This window comes from Passer domesticus, chromosome 1, assembly GCF_036417665.1.
Source record: "Passer domesticus isolate bPasDom1 chromosome 1, bPasDom1.hap1, whole genome shotgun sequence".
In the NCBI taxonomy this organism is placed as follows: Eukaryota; Metazoa; Chordata; class Aves; order Passeriformes; family Passeridae; genus Passer; species Passer domesticus.
Window position 1 is genome coordinate 94,783,974 of NC_087474.1, and position 25,314 is coordinate 94,809,287.

Consider the following 25,314-nt stretch of genomic DNA (forward strand, 5'->3'; position numbering starts at 1 on the left):
AAAAAACAGAGTGACTTTCCTCTGTTTTTCTGAAGTCTTAAGTGTGGCTTCACACTCTAGTCTTCAAGAAACCAGAGTTAATACAGAGCTCAATATAGAAAGGAACAGCCTATCAAAAGAAGAACTTAAACTTGCTGCTGCCTAGCTGCCTTTTATTAATTGATGATTTATTATTTTCTTAATCTGAAGCTCCCAAGTCTGTGCCATATGTGAAGAGTCCCCCCATCCAGCCTGAGTGACAGGTTCTGCTTTAGGATATTCTTGTATCGCATGCCATAGCCCCCATGTTCTTTCTGGGCTTGAATCTCTGTGCTCTGTGCATCTTGGGAAGCCAGGTGCCTATGTGCATCTGACAATTCTGCAAAGTGTCTTTCTGAATCTTTAAGCACCTCATTATCTTGGAAAATAAGATTTACAATCTTGCTTATATTTGATACCCACAAATAGATCTAAGGGATCATCTTCATACCTCACAGGGTTCTTTCATTTTTTCATTATTTTTACAAAGCACTAAATTACATATCTGATGAGGAGGTCAGCTGATAAATACTGGACTGAACAGATATATAATGTGTTGCAGCAAAAAAAAAAATTATATTATGCTGATCAGATACATTTGTTATAAACCATTCCTCAATTATTCCTTGTTGAAAAATGCACAAGTGCATGGTCTCTCTGTAATTCCCACCTTGTCCATTGAATGCTTTAGCACAATATTAACAGAAGCAAAAAGGATAAGATTACAAGCCAGTGATGAAATATCTCAAGTAAACACTTGTATTGGCATTAATTAAACTGCATTTTTCCCTTCCAGGCTTAAATTTGGATTTTTTTAGTGTCTTGACTTAAATACAGGTTTCAAAATTTTCTGACTGAAAGGGCATCAGATGGAAAGGTATAATGGCTATGCTGTTTGCGGGGTCCCATGAAGACATTTCAAGAGCAAAGTGAATTTGGCACAGACATGAACAGCAATGGGAGTAAGGATCAAAGTGCAGTTTTTGCAAGGTTTTCTAAATGTGTTGCAGACATTCTTGGCTGCCTGCAAACATCAGATAAGAGCCTACATAAGGATGCTGAAAAGAAGAATAATTGCCACATTTATGGGATTTGCACACCAGATTAATAACTTGTGGCTAGGAGTTGATCTGTAAGCAAGCAATATTTAGTAGGTGTGAGAAAAAAATTCCAATCTTGTCTTGAACTGGAACAAATCCATTAAAAGAAATCAATGACTCAGTACCATCAGCTTAGAAATTAAACTCAGTGAAGAACTGAAGTTCAAAGAAATATTCAGGCCATATTGAAGAGATCAGACAGAGGCAGAATTAGGAAATAAAGCCTTGAAGGAACTTCATTGTAAACAGGTGAGCCACAGCTATCATCACAGACATTGTGAAGATAGGACAGTAAAGAAGCAGACATTCTCTCCAAAGTGAGAAGAAATGTATGTTTTGCTGAATTTGAAATTGCACTTGGCTCCATAAACAAATAACATCAAACTCTAATAGATGCTAAAAGTAGTAGATACAGTTGGATTTACCATATGTAACTTTTCAGAATATCTATAGCAAAAAGACTGCTGACAGGAAGAAAAATCTTCGTCATTGAAGCCAAGAAAATTATCAGATGTGTCACAATAATAGAAAGACTGTACAGTTCTTGTTAACCACGTGGGGACATCTACTACTTAAACTTGCAAAAGACTTGTAAAATAAATAAATTAAGCATGATTATTTCCATTCAGCTGATGTATAAACTCAGGCACAGGTGGATCTGTCTAGCTCCTCTCATCAGTAATGGTGTCTCCTCATACTCTTGGCTTATCACAGACTCAGTGAAACAGGGTTTTTTGTGGGAGCTCGTTTGTAAATTACTAGCAGTAAACACTGATTTGACACTGGTTATTCAATGGTTATCACAAACCATGAACAGTTTTGGGATATGTAAGCTAATATTATCTTCCCTAATCTTATTTGGCCTCAGCATTAGGCACCTCAGCCAACAGCTATTGTTTCTTGTCAGAAGAGATTGACCAAGATGAAAAATTGCAAATAAAGTTTACAGATTTTTCCTTTTAAATAAGACCAAACGAAGCACTGCGGGGAGATTTCCCCTTTGGTCTATTGAAATAGTCACTGGAAATAAAAAACACAATACTCCAAACTGAACATCTTGCTTCAAGTCTCCATAATAATGTGAGAGAGATATTGGCAGAACTTGTTTGCTCCTGTGAAACAGCATTCAAAGAGTGAAATCCTGACAATATTTGTTTACAATTATCAGTAGAAATTTGATTTGCTAAAAACTCCACTGTAGAAGAAGAGGCCTTAGTAATTCAAAATTTAGGCTTGGATTCATTTAATGATTTCTCCTGGCCTCCAGATGCCATTTTAAATGACCTCTATTCCTTATATATTTAAGTAATTTCTAGGAATATTTTACAATCCTATTCATTTAACTGGTTGGGGTAAGGCAAAAAGAAAGTTACACAGGGCAATGAAACTAAGTTTGCTAACTGATTTTCTGCAAATGAATTGGTTTCCAAGCTCTTTAGTCTGCACTGAAGTTGGCTGACTGAATACAAGCTTGATCGAAACCAGACTGGAAGACAACTGGCCCGAAGTCAGAGAGGGATAGATGAGCAATAAAGGGCACAGAGTTGGTAAGGCTGCACTTGTACAAAGTGCAGTCTGCATTAAAAGCAGCCTCACCTGGGAATACTCAAGAGTATAGGAGGAGATGCCTTCATGCTCACAGGGACACACCCCTCCACGCATGGACAAAAGTTGGTTTTCACAGTGCAGCCCACTGGCATTCAGCTCTGACAGCAACTGCGTAAAGCAAACTTCAGATTTCTCCTCACAGGGCTTGCAAATCATTTGCAGGACCTCATTAAAGAGAACTTTGTTAAGCACAGAATGCTAAGAAAGCATTGCCACTAGATGAAAGAACGATAGAGCTACAGCGAGCCATTAGAGTCAGGTATCACTTTTTCCATGTGCAATGCAAGATTTTCCAAGTCAGTGTCTGGAATTCAAACCCAAATACGTCTGAATCTCAGATGAGGCTTTTATCTGGAGGAAAAATACTCCCAAGAAGCAAGTCTTCAAACTAAGAAGGGGGTAGACATAAAAATCAGGAATGATTTATTTTCAGTCCCATGTCCATATTGGCTTGTTTGCCAGGATGGCAGAACCTCCAGCGTATCAGTGCAAGTTCTCCCCAACAATGAAAAAAATACCCTGAAAATATTGAACACACAAGATATTTTTAGCACCTGTGCCTGTTCTTTTGCAGCTTTCTGTGGTTGAATTCCATAAAGAACTGTTGGTCCTAATCATCGTAAGCCCCAGAGCCTGACAGCTGACTGGAATTGTTACAGTACCTCAGCGCTTGGAAGATGATCAGCACAGCACAGAATGCATGCTAGAGTTCAACATGCTAAAACAGACTTTAAGGGTTTGAGAGAGTTTCCCAGAGAGGGACTGCAGCATGGAAAACTCCTGCACAGTGGCCTTAGGCAAATGTTCAGGAGATATTAAGGAGAAAGCACTGGATTCCCCAGTCTCCCTATAAGTTTGCTGCAAGGTTTTTTATGGAAACAACAAAGACTGAAAATGTTCTGCTGAGCCTTTCCATCATTTCCCCTTTTCCACAATAAATTGAAAAGAGACGCCTCAAAATGAAAAGTGGCTTTTTCTCCCCTACAAACCTGTAAAAAGACTACATGGACAATGGCAAAGTCCAAAGTCATCAAAAGCCCTTGGTAGAACAAGCTGAAAAGTGATTCCCAAATTACAACTGCAATGTAAAACTGTAAAACACCTCAAGCTCCTGTTTTCTTGATGTTTGAGGTCTTGTAGATAAGAGTTAGGATAACAACTTAGTTCAGCAGGGCAATACTCCTTCATGGTCTCTGGTGTTTGAGGGAAACGGGGAGATACTTCTTGTTGGAGCCAGTTACTGGTGCCAGACAGCAGGGCTCATCCTCTGGCACCCATTCAGACTGTGTCAACCAATCAGTTCAAAAAAGGGAAAATTTTAATGCTGTCTTCCAGAGGACAAAAAGAAGTTCTTAGAAACACAGCAAGGAAGAGGTCACCTAGGGCACCACAAACAGATCCAGTTGCATTATTGTTCCCCAGATTCCAAGAGATAAATCATTCTTGGCTATAATCACACCTCCCTGCTTCAGGGATGTTAGATGCCAAAATTAGTAGTCTAGGGACTTTCTAGGTGTCTGTATTGATGAGGACAGAGAGGTTCCCAGAGGGCATAAAAGGAACTTCTCCTCTGCTGTCTTTCTCCAGAAGACCTTTCACCTTTCTCTGTTCACTATGAGAGGATCATAGATGACGAGTTGATTGACTTCTTCTTTTGAGCTTGGACTTGCTCCTCTTCTCCTGTTGCTCTGTGCAATGAAGACTGAAAGAAATTCCAACAGAGGGAGAATGAAATGAATATGCTGTTTCATAAACATTTCCACACACTTAACACCTTCTTCCTTCCCCACTCCTCAATTTCCCAAGGGAAAACTTTTTTTTTTTTCTTTTTAAGGAAAGCTTATAAATTTTATCTTCCATCAGACTGTCCTGACTTAACACCTTTTTTTGCAGGCCTTGGGGTGGAAAATGCAGAGATTTCTCAAAATATCACTTTTTCTGCCTGAAGAGCTTTTGCTCACAGCTGAGCACAGCTGTTGCCCACAGAACTGCTGTTTGTGAGATTCTGTAAACAATTCCAGGTTGCTGTAAACTGTAGGGCTTATTATTTGATAAATTGCTTCAAAACATGTAATGCATAGCTTTACTTAAATGTGCAAGTACAAGGGTTGGAATTAAAGCATTATTTTCAATCTTTGTTCTGCATTTTCTCTCTGCTTAATAGTTTTTTGCTTTGCTTTAGAGTTCATTTTCTTTAGAATAGAAAGTACTGTATCCTGCTTTTTAGCCCCAAATTCATAGCTAACATCTCATTCTCTACAGATCACTTAAAATCGCCATCAGATAGTTTAAAACCAAAAGACTTTAAAAAACCCAAACCAAGCACATTATCCTTTTATCTGCCTTCTTAATTTCCAAGCACTTAATCAGCCTTTCTCAGTTGGAAAGGTGGCAAATTTCCAAGCATGTTCTATGCTGGCTGTACTCTCAGGTGTCTGAGGTGTTGGCATTCAGAAAGACGCAGCAAGCACAGGTTGATGGGTAGGAATATAGTGAGGCAAAGGAAAAGGGTTTCTAGGATGCTGTGGACTAAATGTTGGCAAGAAACACATTCTACATGTTTCATATGTCAAAGTATAAATCTGAGTTTCTGAAAGATGTTACAAGCTTAGGACAACATGAGACTTTTTGTGATCAGTATCTGTTGGTCCTGAAAAAGGGGAAAACAGAGTTCAAAACCCAAGGGCTGCTGAGGGAATTTGATAGCAAATCTATCTTGATTTTTTTTTTTTTTTTACGGTTCCCTGCTTGGTGAGATGAATAAGGACTAATAACATTACTATCACCTCTTGTTATGTTATCTAGGCATCAAAGAATGTTCTCTAATACATCCTAGAAACAGGCAGAGTATCGATGATTATTTGGCATCCTTTTTATGCACTGTGTGTCTCATTTCTGAAGATGAAACTGTTGGATGCTTCACTCAAATTCACTGGCTGATCTTCATCAATCTGGTACAGAACATAGAGCTTCATAGAAGACCCTGGTTGGCAAGAACAGCTGCAAGTGTAAGTGAATTTCATCCCTAGATTTTAGAGACTTCTATTAATCTCTTCACTACTCAGTGTATTTGAAAACTCAGCCCCTTTGATACATATCAAGGCAAGTTGGTAGCAGTTTGTGTATAGGGTTGAAAAGCAATCGGACATTTGGCAGTGAAATGTTCAGAGCCCCGGAGAATGGGTCTTATAAACCTTTAGTAGGAAAATGCTTTTTTGGGTGAGACTGAATGGGAATAATACAGCCCGTTCTCTCCAATCTTGCAACAGATGTCTACAAGGCATTCCCAAGATTTAGAAAGACAACCTAAAATAATATGAAACCAAGTAAAAATGTGTTCTTTTAAGAAAGTTAACATCCTCTTTTTTTCATCTTTCTTTTCAACAACCGATACTTTCAAACTCTCAGTTTTACTGTCATGGACCTGATCACATCTCCTTCCTTCTGGAGGTTTGGCACCCTGGGCTCAGGGCCAATTTTGATTGAACAGAGATGTTCAGACTTAAACCAGTGCTGTGAGAAGCTGTGATGGGGGCCTGCCCCTTCTTCACCTGGTACTTGTAAAATGGCTCAGGCTCTTGATCTCTGTCTGAGCTACCTTGCTGGTTCACCAGTGCCCACCCTTTTACTTCCCTGATTTTGGCTCTGATCCTTACCCATGGACTTGTCTTTCTGGCTTGACCTTGAAGCTGTCCCATCCCTATGGACATTCCTGGCAATTTGGACTGTTAGCTGAGGCTGGTTGTCATCGCAGGCCTGCTCTGTGAGATGAGAGAAGATGAGCTAGAGCCAAGACTCACACCAAGGCACTGACAGTACCCACATAGGTGCAGATCCAGAGCAGTGAAGAAGAAGGAAAGGAGCAGATCCAGTGTTGGCAAGATTACTACTCAACATCTATTTGTATTTCAAATACAAACATCATTGCCTTCTGGCTTCCTCTAGGGCTAGTGAAATAGAACATGTAAAGGATGATGCTGATCAAATAAGGGTCTTGTCTCAAGTAAACTCTCATCTGTATCCAGCTCTGGTCCTTAGATAAGGTCATTCTACAGACTTTTGACCTGCTGGACTCCTTTAACTATCATGTGAGAACAAGTCTTGTGGAGAGGCAAAAGTAATAGTGATAATTTAGAAGAGCCAGACACTGCATCATCTTCTAGTGGGGTCAGAACCAGTCATAATGATTCATGGTTACTATGAAAATGTAGAAATCCAGGAAGACCCATATGAGACCTATATGAGATATGGCAGCCAACTTGGTAGCAGGACAGATTGCTTGGAAAATTTCATATTACTGCTTTCTCCCACACAAAGTCCCCAGATATTTAGGATGAGTGTCCTAAGCACATAAAACTTTCTATCAATTGAGATGCAGATGCTATTTCTCTTGGTATGACTATCAGTTTCCAAGGTAGTAGTGTTCCCATGGAATTGTAAAGCCATTTGTCTTGTGACAGAGAGAAGAAAGTGCATGCTGAAGCTATTTTCTGCAGTTTATTCCCATAAAGAAGAAAAAGCCATCTTCACTCTGGTTATTTGACTTCACTTTGGACACTTGGAAAACACTGGAGCACCAATAACAGACACTGTTCCACTGGGATGAAGCAATTATTTGTTTTCCCAACAAAAGACTTTGTTACTGAATGGCCAAAATTACCCTCTGTCATTAGAGGAACATGTGGGAATGTTCTGTAGTACCTTATAGTGCTCCTTCTGAGCCTCAGAATAATATTGGAGAATATCTTTGAGCTGATCCTTAGAAGAACTTTATAAAAAGACATATCATCAGTGCAGCATTTCTCTACTCCATTTATTTTTAAACTGAATGTTTTATGATCCACCCAGGACAAAGAACTGCATTTCCATGCTAATACAAACAATTTTTTGGCATTCTCTGGCTTCCATACACCTTTTGGTCTAGAGAGCATGTTTTTCTTTTGCAAAATGAAAAGAAAAACCTAAAATGTCAACTTGATGAACACGGTGAAGGAGATTGTTACCCATGTAATTTTGATATATCTCTGTCTGCTAAATTAGCTCTGATAGACCAAAACACAATTTTGTTATTGGTGTATCACCATTTTCCTGTCTGCAGCATGTGCAGGATTGAGTATTTTTCTAAAAAACAGAAAGAGTCAGAAAAGCTGTAGCAGTCTTTGACCATCGATGTTATTTCATTATTAACTTGGCCCTCTGATCTTTACAGCCATAGTGTTGGGCTTAATTCTTTTGTCATCCTTCTTTATTTACTTGTCCAAGAGTAGTTACTCATTGCCAGAAATTACATATGCTGGGCAGATGTAGAATCCAGATATTATTGTAAGTTTTATTTCTCTGGGACTGGTATCTGATTTTACCTTTTGCTCCTCTCCTTGTTAGTTTGAAAGCCCTTTTAATACCCTTCTTTGCTGGTATTGTGGCTTTATAACAGCAGTTTCACATGCAGTGCCAGCTTCTGGGGGCAGTCAAAAAGAATCTGAATGCTGTGTCACAAGCCCATGTCCTGTGACACAGCATTCAGAAACAGCTGAACTCTCTGGTCAGATGCTTCAGGAACAGCCATTTTTGGACCTGCTCTTGTTCACACTACAATTAAGAGAATTTTGCTGTTAATTTTTGGGAAGCAAGATGATCCCTGTACAGTCTTGTTTAAAAACTTGGGAAAATAATTTGTTTTGTGATTTAAATAAAATTCAGAGGAGACTAATTATGAAGGATAGAAGAACTTCACCAAAAATGTTAGTAATTTCCAATTCTGTTCTTTCTTTTATGGGCTCCAAAACAGCATGACACATTAATATTCTGTCACACAGCATTCATGTATGTATTGCACAGCTATCATTACTGTAAAACAAATTAACACCTCATATTACATTCCGAAGGGCATCTGAGGCAACAAATCATCTTATTTAGATTTGTATGTGCTTGTGAACAACTTACTTGCTGTTACTAAGCAGTACTGATTATTTATTAATTGATAATATTTCCTCCCAAGTAATAAGTACTGGTACAGGAGGTTTATACTTTGATATTATTTGTTTCATTCCTCCTCCTTTCAGAGTTCTGATGACATAGATACAAGGTGCATCCATGCTTTTACAGACTAAGAGCAATTCTGCAATGATCCTTGACTCCCAAAGATTCTGACAGACCTGTTTATACTTATGCTGTGCACATGCCTATCTTGCAAAATGAATACTCTAAGTCACTACATTAATCTGTTGCTTCTTCTTATTCTTGCATAAAAATATAAATCATCTTAAATCTCATATTAGAGCATAATTTTTAAAACACAGACATCTGGGACATCTTCTATCATGATTTTAATGTGAAGTAATTTAGTGACTGGAGTACTATGCAATTATCCTACACAGTTAATAGGTTTGCTCTGTGGGTACGACAACCCGTGTATTACTCTGTACTAACTTCACTGCTGCTGAGTGACTGCCATAAATCATTCATTTCCACCATTGTCTAAATTATAAACAATCTCCATTTCATCTCCAAGGTAATGTTCTCAAGGCAGGAGTGAGAAGCTGCAATTCCTCATCACATTCCAGGTGTATCTGGAAAAAGTATCAGCAAGGAACACCTGGAAGGGGTTGCAGAGAGAAGTGTGAGGAATGACTAATGCAACTATTGCATTGCCTAATCCTTCTAATGCAACCTGATAAGAATGCATATAGTATTTGAACAAGAATGCCTTGAAAATTGTTTTTATTATTAATGACATATCTATAATGTTGGCAAAACACTAAGAATGTAATTTTGAATTTTACAGATTTGCTTTAGCACAGTAAAGGGTGTAACCACAGGTAAGTCCTACTGAACTTGTCTTACAATGAGTGAACCCAATATACAGAGAGGGAAGCTTGTACTCAAAAGTGATGTTAGTTTTCCCAATTCCTAGTACAATCACTAAATATTGAAACAGATCCTCTGTGTTCTCAAGTGAGGATCAAAGCAGAATGATGTGTGCCTAGAGGAGCACCTGGCTCTCTTCCAAACAACAAGGAATCCTGGAGAGATGGTGTGGCTAGAAGCCTTCTGATTCCTAAGAGAACAACCACTTCTGAATGTTTTATTTTTTTAGTAGTCAAATTTTGCCTTGTTACAGTGGAAAATACCTTATCCCAAAAGTAAACTCTTACAATTTATTTTAGTTTACGTAAAGTAGTTAAGATAGTTAGATGATGTACAGTTTTGGTTTGGGTTCTGGTAGCTCTCTCTAGTGAGACTGAGTCATCATCAACAGAACCAAGAACAAGGCTATCAAACTTTTAATTAAAAAATCTTTTTTTAATAAAAAATGTGGTTTTTTTTTTTGTTTGTTTTCTCCTAATCTTCAGATAACTAAACTTGGTTTTAATTTTTCACCTTTCCACTGTGTTTTCCCTGTTTTTTTGTTCATATAAGAAATTGTTATCTACCGTCTTCCTTCTATTCCTTTATTTTTAGATTCTCTTCTTTGTGCCAGAAATTTTTCAGCAGTTCCATACCTTTGAAAAAATATCTATGATCTGATAACTGCTTCAGAATTGGAGCAATTTTGAATAGTTGTAGAATAGCAAAGATGAAAAGTAGTTGGGGAAAAAAAAAAACAACCCAAAGTAAACTTTGAAACTTGTTCTTTTTTACACTCAAAGGAAAAAAGTGGGAACAGGAAAAAATAACAGTTTGAATAGTCTCTTCTGAAAGGTCACAAACATGTGGGTGGAAAAAAAATCTCAACTTTTAAGCCTTTAGAAACAAAGAAACTTCAGAATGACAGTACACTTCACAAAATTATTTTTCCATTATTTGAACAAGGTCAGGACTAAATGTTCAGTTCTGGGCAAAACTCATGTCAACCACCGTAGCAGTGTTCAAGGATTAGAGAACTTGTATGAGTAATACTACGATTTATACCTCATTATGTGTAGAAAAGTTAATAGGATGGTGGGGCAACTGTCAGGGAACTGGTGCAGTGTCTTTTGTATCAGGATTTTAGCATTTGGGTGATGTGTTAAAACACTCTTACTGTAAATCACAGAGGTACAACAGTTATCTGGATAGTCACTATAAAATAAAAAAAACGTTGCCCAAACAAACACAAATCCAAAATTAGTATTATTTCTATTCAGTCCCAAAATGTCTTTTTTTTTTTTTAAATAACTACAGGTTCATGCAAGATGGGCAATCATTAAATCTGGGATTTAGATTTTCTCAAATTTTGCAGTGTTTGAAATCCAGAACCAGATCTGAATTGCACAGTTCAATCCTAATAAAACAAACACAGGTGAAGTCTATGAAACTTACAGGGATCAGTGGAAGTTTTATTATGTGCTTGAGAGGAGAAAGAATTTCACTCCAAGATGCACTTGGAATCAGAGAGCTTTATTATATTAAAGTTAGGCAGAAATATAACTATGCATGACTGGTAATTTGTCCACAGTCAGAGAAATGGATGAAGCATGAAAAGTGCTATTAACTTTGTCATTAAAATCCAAAGAATATGTGTGTAGGCTACAGTTGTTACACCCAGCTTTTCTAGATGAAAGAACACCAGGATTAAATCAAGTTAAATTTCAGAAAGCTACCAGTATATGTGATGGCAGGAATGCCTCTAATCATGCATTTTTATTGCCAAAACGATTTTGGAGTTCTGCCATTTCAGAAGGGTCACCAGGCAGTAGCACTCCATAAGGATGGAACAAATAGGACAAACTCAAACCCCATAAAAATAAATTATAATAATACATTAGCAGTTATCTATCATTATTTCTGTAAGAAATTCACAGAAAAAAATTATTACAGTGTATAACACAAAAAAAAAAATCCATGGAAAAATGTGAACAAAACAGTCTAGAAATCAAAACAAGCTGAGTTTGGCTTTTGGTGCAAATAACTTTGTCTGAAATCTTCTTTCTGTCTTGCAAATAATAAACCTATTTCTATCACTTGCAGGATTTGGATTCCTGTTGATAGAGAGCTATAACAGCAAGCCATGTGTGACTCCAATGAGACATGATAATATTCTGTCAGATCATCGGTTGGACCTTTACACTGGAAATACCTGGCTCTGCCACTATGTGAGAAGTGATGCCAAGGCATGAAAATAATGTGATTCTTTTAAAGAGAACAGTTGTTTAACATACCCTATCCTGCTTTATAGGCCAACCATCCAAAAATAATTATAATACTTTGGAGCTATTGGAAGACAGATAAACTGAAAGCATATCTATTTTTAAATGTTATAATATATAAAAACCATTTCACATATCACTGACTTTGATAAATTCCAGTTTATTTTGAGTAATGCCTTCTACAAATTGCTTTATAAATTCTGATTGATGTGATGTTTTGAAATCAGTCAGAGACGGTGAACCTGGCACACAGCTTCAAAGTGTCTTGAGTGTCCACCTAACAACATTTCGTGACATTTCGTGCCAGAGCAGTTTTTGGGAACACAATGATTCATCCCATTTACCTAGCTCAGTGTAATACAACCCACAGTACCACCGTACAGAACTGCAGCTGTTGTGGGCAGCATGTGACAGAACCCTGACTGTGACAGAGTGGAGCTGTGTCACTGCCACACTCTAATCCACTGGACAATTCTGGTTTGCACAGGAAAATGTGAGAGACTGATGTATTAAAGGTTAATTATTCAAATCAGCCATTTGCAAAAGCAAAGGGTGCATTCCTGTGGCAGGTTTGCCTTCAAACTGAAGGGGAGGAGGAGAGTTTTTGGGTGGGTGGTAGAAAACTCTGATCTCCATAAGAATAACCCAGGTGCAGAGTGGATGTGAACCCTCCACCAGAGGCTGACAAAAGCAAACAAAAAAGTCGGATTTTGAGTCAGAGAAAGGGAAAGACAAATCCTTCAAAGCTGTACAATGCTTTTTAGCATGCCAATGCCCTCCGTCCTGATAAGGCTCAGGCATCAAACTTCCTCCTGGGAGAGGTATAGGGACATTCACTCCTATGTCTGAAGGTGTTCATCCCTTCTGATGGGGCATGACTGGCTCAGCCATGCTGGCATGAGAGGCAGCTATCATGTCATTAAAATGTGTCATAAACCATCAAAGAGCCTCAAAGCACTGCTAGACTCATTTCTGGGCCCTCACACCAGGGGACTGTGCATGACCCTCAGTGTTGCATAAGAGAATGTTAAACTCCCCCTCCAGGTGAGGTCCCTGGGTGTTCCCATCTGAACCTGAGCTTTTATTAACCCACTGAATTTTGTGTTCCACAAGCTCTCCCTGGCTCCCCAATAGATCAAGTTTGTGATCTATTCATCAATTGTGATCTATTCATCAATTCAACCATCAGGCATGGAAATCAAGCAATCAAGCCTTGCTGCTGGATACATGCATGGTGATAGCTTTCCTTTCCCCTATCTACTCATCCTTTCTTTCTCTTTCTGGCTTTTCCTTATATATTTGCTTAAGCGATATTCTTATACTTTAAATAGCTATATTTCTATAGATAATACCCCAAAGTGCTACATACCTGCTTTCCATTGCAATTAAATTCTTCTAAAATGCATCTGCCATATGTGCATATATAAATAAATACAAATATAAATATAAATATAAATATAAATATAAATATAAATATAAATATAAATATAAATATAAATATAAATATAAATATAAATATAAATATAAATACTATTAAATATAAATATAAATACTATTAAATATAAATATAAATAGAGACTATGAAATATGAAAGATTAAATAAGAAATATATAAACACTAGTCATTCTGTGTAACTTCACTCTATTCTGTCCCAAGGGATTAACAAGAATTGCAGTTACCCCACCACAGGGGTGGGTCATAACACAGGGAAGCGTAGCTATCACCTGGGGAGACCCCACCTGAAAGCACTGCTAAATGTGCTGGGAGAATCGAATAGTGCAGAATTTTCTTTTCTTCTTAACATCAAAGAAACACTGGCTGCAAGACATAGCTCTAACAACTCTCTGCTCTTTCACACTCATTCCTTTTTGGTTGTGGGGAGTGGAGAAACAAGATTTTCTTACTAAAGAAATATATATATACTAAAAACACAGTGGGCTAAATCTAGCTTTCCTTGTACAGTAAGGCATGAAATAAACAAGACAATTCACATAAGCAGCCTTAGCAGGATCTGGCACTCAGTCTTGTATGCATGTAAAACCAAATTCACATGTGAGTAATGTGGTTCAGCAAAATACATTCTGCAATTACCCTATGCACATGTCTGCCTTTGACAAAGATGGGATGTATTCCCTGAAATTAGAGCACATAATAGATATTTTCCTCCATGAAAGGTGGTTCTTTTTCATGTCCATGCAGCCGAAATGAATGAAGATTGCACATGAGTAAATTATAGAGTACTTTGACTACACCACCACAAGGAGGAATATTTTGTGATTGAGAGAGAAAGAGGATTAACTCTCACAGTCAAAACACAGTAATTTAAAACAGCTACAATTTTTAAAGCATGTTAAAATTTTGTGGTTTTTTTCCACTTGACATTTCTCCTTGCTGATTTTCTAGACAAATAAGGAGCTAAGGGTATTTACAAGAACAATTACTCAACATCATTACCCAATTATAGATTTTTGGCTGAGAGCTAATGCAGTATTTGTTTCTGAAGAAAAAGAAGGTACTCCTGCAAAAGGTCTTTGTGTCACACTTTGATCCATTCAGGTATGTAAAGTCTTAGGGTCAAGGACAGGATATATCTCTCACATTGACAAGCCTGAAATAGCAGTGTTCTTCAGGTTTCAAGCTGACAGATATATCCTGTAGTGTACATCATACCAATCCTGAGTACTACAAACAGCAACAGAGGAGCAAGTGTGAGCATCTAAAATGATGCTCTTATTCAGAAATTAACTACACACTTTGGTAATGTTGCCATTGGTTATTTTTTTAACAGAAGAGGCCATATTCTGAAGGGTTAAATAACTGTAGTTGTTAAGGGAGTGACTTATTTTAAATTACTTAGGTTCTTGAGTGTAAATGAATTGGAATTAGTCTTCCAGGTGGTTTGTGCAATGTGAATTATTTATGTTACAGAGCTTTAGTACCATTTTAGTTTTTATGACAAAAACTGCTGTACCAGATGCATTTAGGCCAGGATTTGCTAGCCTTGAAAAGTGATGACAGTGTGGTGATAACAGAATTCAGCGAGTCAAAGGAGAAAGAGAGAGAATGAGTAGGAAGTCTTTACTTATGGTTCATTGTAATACAGAAAATAGGAGGGTTTAACTAAAGTTATCAGCAACTCAAAAAGGAAGTAAGTTTTAACAGAGTAGAGTTAAACTTTGAAATTAATTGTTACAAGATAATTGTGAACATCAAAGTAAAATTGGATTTAGAAAGGAATTAGAAAAATTCAAGGAGAAAATCCATTAAACACAATGGTATAACTTTAGACAAGAAATATTTTGCTAATGAAATGGTATTTGCACATAGTCTTTTAACTAATATAACTAATAAACTAATAAATTTAAAGTAAAAATATTTTCTATTTGTGACTAGATTATAGTTGTTCCTAAAATTATTTCACATCAGATACTGATATTTTTGAATAATACAATTATATATATAACTATTTTTAATATCTAATAGAAAATATTTCTTTAAATTGCCTTTTTGGGACAGCTTTTTTCCTTTCTTCTTTTTTTTTCATTTTTGCTACTGAATGTAAAGAGAAAAATACTTCTGCATCCTGGTTTTTATTCCCTGCTTTCCTAGTTCTGCTTTGGTTTAAAGTTTTCGAGGCTATCTTTTTTGGTAATTGTGTGTGTGTGTTTGTTTGTTTGTTTGTTTGCTTGCTTGTTTGTTTGTCTGGGTTTTGTTTGTTTTGGGTTTTTTTCATAAAAAATTCCAACTGGGTAAGAGCTACCACAACCAAGGGAACAAGGGTGGGTTGGCTCTTTTTTCAGAACTGATGTGAGGGGAAAACCCTAGAGGATCATTCCTAACTTCAGCTGGAAGAGAGGTGCCCAAATCATAACTCAGTCAGTTGTTGACAGAAGAGAGGAGAGACAGACACTGTCAAAAAAGAATGCCCAGAGCAGATGATAAAAGCCTGTGGCTTGTCAGGGTGCTGATCTCAGCCTCTCAGCCTTTAAACCTTTCACAGTGAAACTCTCATTAGTAAACAGATTGCTCAGAAAAGGCAGAGAAGGAACAGCACAAGAATAGGGCTGTGGTAGCCAGAAACATCATGATTAATGATGTTCTGCAGACATGCAAAAGCAAACGCACTCTGTGTTCACAGCATCGAACTCGGCTACAGTCTAGCAGTGATTCCTTAATTGTTCTCTTGGCATGTAGCACATGGCTCTTCTTCTGAAAATCATTTTGTATTAAAATTCCTGGTAAACCTTTTATCCAGACCAGAGTGAACTAAGCAGTGAAGCTTGTGCTGGGGAGAGAAAGAAATAGCTTTGAACAAAATGGTTGGAGAAGTGGTGGAGGAGAAGTCACTATAACAAAGAGCAAATACCATGCTGTAGCCAACTGCACCATGTGAATCGCTTGGGTAAAGAAGGGAAAGAAAAGTGAACTTCACACAGTTCTGTCTAAGGAGGTCAGGGAGAATCTGCCTCTGGCAAGAGCAAAACTATCTCCTGAGGCAAGTGTGCAGGGTAAGGCTGGAAGTGGCAGGGCAGGACCTGAGGTGCTCTCCCAATGCCCAGCCAATAGACCTGCTCCTCTGATCCCGAACCACAACAGCCCTGCAGCAATGATAGGTAGAAGGAAGCTCTGGTTTGTTGCCCCATGGTTGCTGGAAAGAATAAAAAAGGTTTAGCTTTATATTTGCACTTAGTCCAAAAGATAAACATTTAAAAATTTTTTGTTGTTGTTGTTCTTTTCAGCAGTCACTTGCCACCAAGTCTGCTGACAGGTGGTGTTCATGGCAGAAAAGGAACTTTGCTATTTACTGGTCATGATCTCTGCTAACAGGACTATCTCACCGCAGTTTTATTGTATCTGGGTGGTTCCTTTTGGAAGAACAAACTGATAGCCTTATCACACAGCCTTCAAATTAGGCTTTTACCTTTGAGTTTTCAAATCAAACTTTTACCTTTCACTAGTCTGCCTATTGGAGACTAATTGTAAGCAAAAAATTACAACCTACAAATCAGTATTAGCAGAACAAAGTTAAACACCAACCAGTCCTGCCATAGCCATCAACTTTCCATCTAGCACTCCTTAATGAAAATAAAATCCAGTGGATACATCTAACTTATCAAATGAGATATGAGAGCTGCAGTCAGAGGTTCTATTTGGGTAACACTTGGTAGCACACAAAGCATTCAGCTAAGATGTAGCATCAGAACATCTCATTTACCATACACACACACACACACACACACATACACACACACATATTCACAGAGTAAAAAACATTTGTTAAACAAATAAGAGTAGAAATAGGAAGATATGTTCTGGAGACTGTTGAAAGCCTAACAGGAAAGCAGATTTTATTCTTATCAGCTGGGAAAAAAATTGCAAAGTAATAATCTTGTTTTGCCCAGCTTGTATTTTGCTCTTGTTCTTTTCATTTTTAAGATGATACTAGTTCTGTGCAACTTTCTTAATTTGTTTCAAAATCTACTTTTTCCCCAGAAATTCTTTCACTGGCAGCTACCTTTATGTCACTTTTAATTCCAAAGTTGACATTTAAAATCTGTTCTGTGGCACTGATACAGTTAGTGGCATACTGACTGTTGTTTCTCCTGGTTTCTTGTACTCTATCAGATAAATTTTACAGTCCAAACAGAAAATATGAAACTAAGTGGACCTTTGTACAGCAGACTGGGAGAAATACATAGCTAGCAATTGTACTGTGACAATACATATACTGTAATATTAAGGCTACCTTTTAAACTGATATTTGTTTACCAGCAGGACCAAAGATAAATGCAAAAAAAATCAGTGGATTTTAGTTGTATGTAATTTGAACCTCTGGAAAGTCTTTCTTAAATTATGCACAGTGCAATAGCAAAATAGAAAATACAGCCACTCAAATCAATAAGAGCCTATTTGAAAAGATGGACCCTACTACCTTGGCAAGTACTGACATCAGCAAAAGCCAAAGCAGGACACAGAGTACCTGAATGTGCAGTTCGTAGTCCTGCAGTGTTCACAGCACCAGGTGTCTATCCACATCCAGATCAGAATAATAATCTTGAGTGTAGGGAAAGCTCCAGCAACATTGATTGAATTCCATTTTACCTTAAATCCAGTGGGCAAGGACATGCGTTTAAGCTCACCAGTGGCTGCACACTGATACCAGTGAGAGAGGCTTGGGCCATGCAAACTGGAGGTGAACTCCAAACATGGCTGTAGGACTGCTTTACACTGATGGTGCCCTGTTGAGGTCACTGATGGTACACTGGTACCAGCATAAGAAAGATGAGAATCACCTTTGCTTTAGACAACAAACTCAGATCATGAGTTTACAAGTTTAAAAAAGGGAGCAAAAAGAACTAGAGACCACAGTCTGGCCTTGCCATGCTGGGAATGAATTAAAATTTCACTTACAGTGTGAGTGTTCCGCACTCTGACACAAGATATTTGTGGCAAAGTACCCTTTTCATTTTTTTACCAACCCTCAAAGCATACTAAGACTGAAATAATTTGGCTATGCATCTGAACATCACACAGATCTGGAAAATTTCCAGCCTTTTTCAACTGTTATCTAATTCCTGTGTGTTATGGTGAAAACAGACCTTCAAGTCATGTTTCAGTAATTGAGTGATTCCCAGTCAAAGCAGAAAATTGGTCTTTGGCTGGTAAACTTTCTGCTCTATAAGGTCAAAGTTTGAGGATAGAGAGGGCAGGAGTGATTTTCTGCTATTTTTCATGCTGAATGGGAAATGACCCCTAAGAAATTTTAGCTGGCCCTTTTAAGTCATGAGACTTAAACACAGGTGGAGAATGGCAAGGAATAAATGCCATGATGGCTGAAGCAAAGACAGACACATCAAAATAAGCACTGGCAATTTGGCAGCCATGCAGTGAATCCTGGGAGGAATGCCTGTGGTGAAATTATGTTCTTGCCATACAGGTACAGCAGAAGTTAACTCAGGACAGTTGTCTGTGTTGTGTGGTTAGCTGTGCACACAGCAAACTTCAGATTAAAAACAAAACACAACTTTGTCATGGGGAGGGTGGGATTTCAGGCAATATTCATTACAAATCATATACATACTAATTGGAAGTAATCATTGACTTGGTGTGAGAAAAATTTTTTATTATATCATATGAAGTCTGTTGGCATAGTCCTGGTACCTTACAAGACCAGTGGAACTGACAGAACTCCAGCCCCTTCCTTATAAAAGCAGCACTTAAAACAGTTCTGGCAATCAATACCTCCCTATCCTGCCAAATTCTTCTGACTCCTTTTCATATTCATGATGCCCAGACAACTTTTGTGAGCTTTATGGAATATACAGGGTGGGAAGATATGCTGAAAATAGTCTGTTGAGTACGAGCAAAACAATATCTGTATCAGCATGAAATTATTTCATTTATGTCATTAATTTTTATGTTTTGCAAACAATATCACTCTAAAGTATTGTCTCATGTTATAAGGATATGTATTTATTTGCAGGAAATCTCATTTACGCATGCCATGAGGACAATGTTCAAACATACAACTGATCATCCTTCTTAAAATGCTTTGAGTGACTCCTAGGTCACAGTTGGGTTATTTAATTCATTTGTGCATGAAACAACAGTGACTTTGATCACAACTAAATAGGTCTGATTGAACTTACCAGGCAGTATCCAATAACTATTCAAGGAATTGCTTCTACATTATTTATATATGCTTTTTTTTTTTTTAATCTCAGCTCTGAACAGACACAGGATGATGATTAGTTCTGAATGCTGATGATTGGTACCATCATTATATGCAAGCTGAAAATGTCAGGAACTGCTAAATTGCTAATTTTACATCACTGATATAAAGTTTCCCTTGGGGGTCATCCTTCTGCCATTTCCTGCCTGAGCCACAGTGTGTTACTGTGGCTGGGTTATAGCAGAAGTTGTTGTGAGGTAGAGAAGTCTACTTCAGGCATTTCAAAGCAGTGGAGCTCCTTTCTGCAAAGAAAAACAGCTTGTATCTTTACAGTCTGAATCATGCATGTCCACCCATCCCATGATCATACAGACCATAGCATTGATATGAACAGTTTATTGAATCTGTACATTTTCTTTGAGGGGTGTTAAAAAATGAATTTCTGCCTATACAGTGAAACTTAGTGAAGGAATTCTAGTACACAATGGTTACATAAAAAGTTCCTTATTTAAAAGGACTATGCAGGTCTTGGATTTCTTCCACTCTGATTTTCAAGCAGTCTTTGATAACCCATCTTGAAGATAAGAATGTATTATATCACACTTTTTATTTTCAGCACTGTAGAATACTGTTATTCTTGGGTATTCACTGTAAGGTCAACACAGTAGGGTGCAAGAATTCAGGAAATCTATGGAATTTAGATGCAATTGTTTAATACAGCTTGTATCAAGCACTGGAGGTGCCTCTGCTGGATTCCTTACTCATAGTAGTGGTTTAACATGAGATCTTGGCTGGGATTACCATGAGAGGATAGGGATTAGTATCGCTTCAAGATTGGTAAGAATGGGGAAACCATGGGTTACCTGCTAGTCAGCCTAACCTCAGTCTCCAGGAAGTTTAGGGAGCAAATACTTCCAGAAAATGCATCCAGGAACATGAAGACCTAGCAGACAGCATCCCACAGTATCTTTCTAGGGAGTCAGTCAGATATAGGACTAGAGAAGCTGGCTATTGGGTGGTGAAAAATGGAATTTTGTGATCAATGGCATAAAACGAATTCAACTGATGTTCAGTCACTGGCTGTGCCCCACTAGAGGTACCTGAGGTCAAAGTCAGGATCAAAATGGTTAATGCCTGTGAGTGATCTGGGCAAGGAAACAGCACATGCCCCCCGCAAGTTTGCAGTTAACAGCACACTGGTGGCTGGATGGTGAGGAGGGAGAAAACACTCCATGCACTCCATGCACTGGTGGATAGGGCAGCCATTTGGATGCCAGAAATATCAAGACTCTTTAGAGAGAAAAGTGCAAAGTCCTGGGACTCTGCAATGCAGGTGCTGCAGACCACTGGGGCTGTGGAGCACTGGCTGAGGAGAAGCTCTGCAGGACAGGACTTTTTGAGTCCTAGAGGCAGAACTGTGGAACAGGCACAGTGAAGATGGAAGAGCATCCTATACTTGCAGTATTAATGCACCATGGCCAGGCCAAGGGAAGGGCCCTCTGCTTGGCACTTGTGAGATCATGCTTGGAATCTGTCTGGCTCTAGGTCCCACAGCAGCAAAAGGAAAAAAAACTGTGTGAGTTTCACAAAGGTACACCAGGATGATTAAGATGAGATACAGAGACAAAGGATCTATCTTTCTTTGCCTTGATGAGAAAAAGGCGACAGAAGGATCTAATTTCACTCTTCAGTTACAGAGAAGGCAGCTCCATGCTCTTTTGGATGTGCACAGGGAGAGGCTGAGAGGTTATAAATGAATTGGAGGAAAAATAAGCACATAGGAATGAAACTGTATCTGCTATTTCTAAACCACTAGTGACACCTAGTTTCCAAGAAAAAATACCAGTAGCTACATTAACACTGCAACTTGGAAAAGTGCATTTGATTGCACTTGCAACACTATAGGGCTTGGTGATTCCAAAGCTCTGCACAGCATTACCCCAGAAAAACAGACTTTGACAATAAAAATATGTGCATTAAATCTGTGCTTCAGTAAGGGACACAGAGCTTGCAGGTGTGGCCTCTCAGTGAAAGGCAGTGATGCTATAACATATCAGACATTTTGCCACATCTGTGTCTGTGCTGTCTGGCTACATCATTGGTCTTTCATTGAGGACCGATGCCCTGATTGTCCACACACTGTAAATATTGATGTGCACTCAGAAATGCTCTGGGGTGGTACCATCTGGCTGCTCAGGTGTGAACCTTGAACTTGTGGAAGCACCTTACTTGCATCTAAATCTTATGCTCACAAGCAGTAGAGATGCAATTGAGTCAGGTCCAGTGAGACCTGCCCTCCTCACAGTACTCTGAGAACACAACAGAGTACTGGGAAGGCCATGAGCCTCCTTTCCCCACACTGTGCCCAGTTCAAGTTAAAACAAAGGCAAAGCAAAGGGCCACTCTGAGTGCTGGAGAACTGCACAGGAAAAAATCAGATTCTCTTTCTTGGGACAGCAAACACCTTGCAAACGTTCATTTGAAAATTATGCTTTTTGGGGGCATAAAGTTGTAGTGACAGCTGGAAGAGGGGAAACATCAGACAATGACTGTGGGCAGCCACATTTTCCCAGTGCTCTCAGCTACAGCATCTTTATCCACCTTCCAAACTTTCCTGTCCCCTGCTCCCCATTTGCCAAGAGGAATAAGAATCTAATTTCCATAGAAATGAGGGGCTTTTGCTCTAATTAGGCAGCAGTGCCAGATGTTGCAGGTTAGGAGAGCCACCTAGCAAAAAAAACATATGGTGGCCTTGGACCACTACCAGACAGTGACAGCGTGTCTGGTCACCGCTTTATAAACCGCAGATGTCTGAAGAAACATGGATTTTCCATTGCATTTACAGCTGACTCCTGCACACAGCTGCTTATCCATCACCAGCTCTGACTTGGTTTTTAGTCAGATATGGCAAGACAATGGCACAGAGACCAAGTACCATGTCATTAACAATGACTGGAAAAATTACTGTGCCTGAGTCATGTTCCTGAAGGTGTTGCAAGAGCAAACTAAGAGCTCCTACTGCCTGCACAATCTTTCTTTCTTCATAAACTCACTTTGTTTATTGTTCTTTCCTCAAAAACTGGGCTCAAAAATACAGTTTTAAGGTGAGCAAATAAATCTCCATTGGGAACAGCCACTAGCACTCTGGCAATGCTCAGGTGTCTTTTCTGTTTAAGGAAGAGAAAAGAGCAAGTATGCATGAAAAAATACATGGCTTTTATATATAGATCCCTGTGCATTTCAGAAAACTATGTCTACTTCAGTAATCAATGTTTTTGACAACATAACTGATGGCTAACATGTAGAACATATGGCTGATGGCTGTGCAGTAACAATTTTAATGGCAGACCTCTCCATCCTCCTCTGCCTGCTCACTGAGCAGTTTGCGGGTAAGCACACTCGATAAGACAACAAGCACCCTCTGTACTGAAGGGTGACACTGACATCCAAGTTAACCTGTGGTTAGGCTCTGCATGACAGGACAGTAATGCTGTGCAGCTGCACAGCCTGTTGAACTATGTGGAGCCAACTGATGGAAGCCCATCAAGCTTGAACTTGAACTTGTACAAGTACAAACCAAGCTGTACAAGTATGCCACAAATGTGAATAGTGTACTGTACAGACATAACCTGGAGCATTACTCCACCGTCCTCCTGCTCAAAGCAGGTACCTCCATGTGATCAGACCACAGTGGTAAGAATTTTATTCAGTCTAGTCTTGAAAACACTCGAGGATGCAAAACTTTTTTAGGCAACCTGTTCCATTGTCCGACTGTCCCTATGGTGAAAGAACTGTTTCCTTCTTTCTAGTTAGAACTTCCATTTCAGTTTCTCACCATTGTTTGTCAGCCTCTCATCATGCATGTCCATGAATCACTCCATTTTCTCAGTTCACCTCCTTGTAGGTACTGGAAAGCTGCCATTAGGTTGCACCAAACCCTTCATTTCTCTCGGGTAAAATGAGCCAGATTTCCACATTCTCCCCATCTGGTTTCTCTGTTCCAACCATCTGACCATCTTGGTGGCCTTCAGCTGAACTTACTCAAGCTTATAAATATTTTTCCAATACTAGGGAAGGCCAAAACTGAACGCACTATTCCAGATGTGATTGACTGAGTGTGGAGTAAAGGTGAATAAGTGCTTTCCTGAGCCCTCTGGCTGTGCTTGTGGTAGCACAGCTCAGTATGCTGCTAGCAACCACCTCCACTACCATGAGTTGGGTACACAGTAACAAAAACACAGTGTCTGTTTCCTACAGCTAAATGGCTTCTGGAACATCGGGTCCTCTACTGGATCACAAAGGTTAATCAGCCCATCTCCTATGATTTAAAGTCAAATTTAAATTTGCATTTTTTGTAATTTCAGGTGGGTTCTTCACACACAGTATGTCAATATATTGCAGTGTTTTCCTTTTTCTTGAAAGATAATGTTGTCAAGAACGTTCTGTGTTTTTACTTTTATGCTGTGACTAAGAGCTATATGCACTCTAGGGCACATATTAATGATCCATTAATATATTGTTCAGATGTTTAAAATTACTCAGTCTAATGTTTTGTGACTTTCTGGACACCTGAGTTAATACATACCCTGGAGTGCTTTCCTGCTTGGTTACAGCACTCTCTACTACAAAAAACTGGGACTTGATTGCATCCATATATTAATCACAGTGGATGTTTACATAGTATGACTTCACTTAATTGCGTAATGATGAAGAAGCCGGATGTACATAACTGTCTGGCGGAATGCCTGACTTAGGGAAAAAGGAAGGTTTCCCACAAATATTTTTACATTTCCACAGAGGGCCAAAGAAATCACAGAAATGCTGAACATATTTTTTTAGATTGTTCAATCTCTCTTTCCCCACAATATATGGGAATGCTTTGCTGGATCACATATACATATCTCAGAGAGTGGTTTCTGTTAATCTCCTAAACAGCAAATGATTTCTGTCTTTAATGAATTACATTAAAAGGTGAAGTGCTTAGTGGCAGGAACTCATGTAAAAGCACGATTAATCACCCTGGGGTTTTTGGCTCCAGTAGGCAGCTCCTTTAAGCTACTTCAGAGGGCTTCCTCCTTTCATTTAAGCTTTCTTTTGTTCTCCTCCTGCAGAACTTCTCAATGTTTGTTTTTCGGTGGTTCTGGTTTTTATTTGTTGTTTTTTTAATAGATTGATGTATTTATTTTTAATTTCTGTCAGGGATATGTCCTCTTGCTATTCAGGTAAAAAATGGGGCTTAGTGTTTCTGAATAAATTACCCAGATGAATTACCGTCACTCAGTCAAGAAACACTTTACAGCTATACTTCAGTTTCTGCATATCTCCATTTTTCATGTTCTTATTGGGGTAAGGAAGTAGGAGCATTTATGCAGAACTGGGCTGTAAGATGCACAAACATATCATGAAAGATGGAAAAATATTTTTAAGTATAAAACTTCAGAAACGGTTACATTTGATGGACCAGACACTTGGAAGATTAAAAAAAGAACTGCTCTGCCAGTGTTGTATTTTTGAGATCCAGGTAGCGACTGCCGTGCTGACTAATATAAATTCTCAGACAGGAAACAAGACTAGAGAAATCTCATTTTTCCTTTAATATTATTGTATCTCCCAGGTGAGACTATTTGAGAAAAAGATACAAAACAAAGTTTAAAATGAGAAAATGCCAGGCTCATACAGAGCAAGATCTGATCTGTTCTGGTGCAAGAGCTGGTTTTAACTCAAATCCCGCACGGCTGATGAGCAATGTTTAGGAAACCAGTACATACACAGATTGTTTTACTGCTCT

At 38.5% G+C, this 25,314-nt stretch overlaps 1 long non-coding RNA gene across 1 annotated transcript; it reads right to left on the reverse strand.

The window, feature by feature from the left end:
• Positions 1 to 3,997: 3,997 nt before the first annotated feature.
• Positions 3,998 to 8,173, reverse strand: LOC135288884 (uncharacterized). Its single transcript, XR_010351745.1, has 3 exons — positions 8,087 to 8,173; positions 6,383 to 6,487; positions 3,998 to 4,428 (listed from the first exon to the last, which is right to left on the reverse strand). It is a non-coding gene; the product is annotated as an uncharacterized LOC135288884 (long non-coding RNA).
• Positions 8,174 to 25,314: the final 17,141 nt, after the last annotated feature.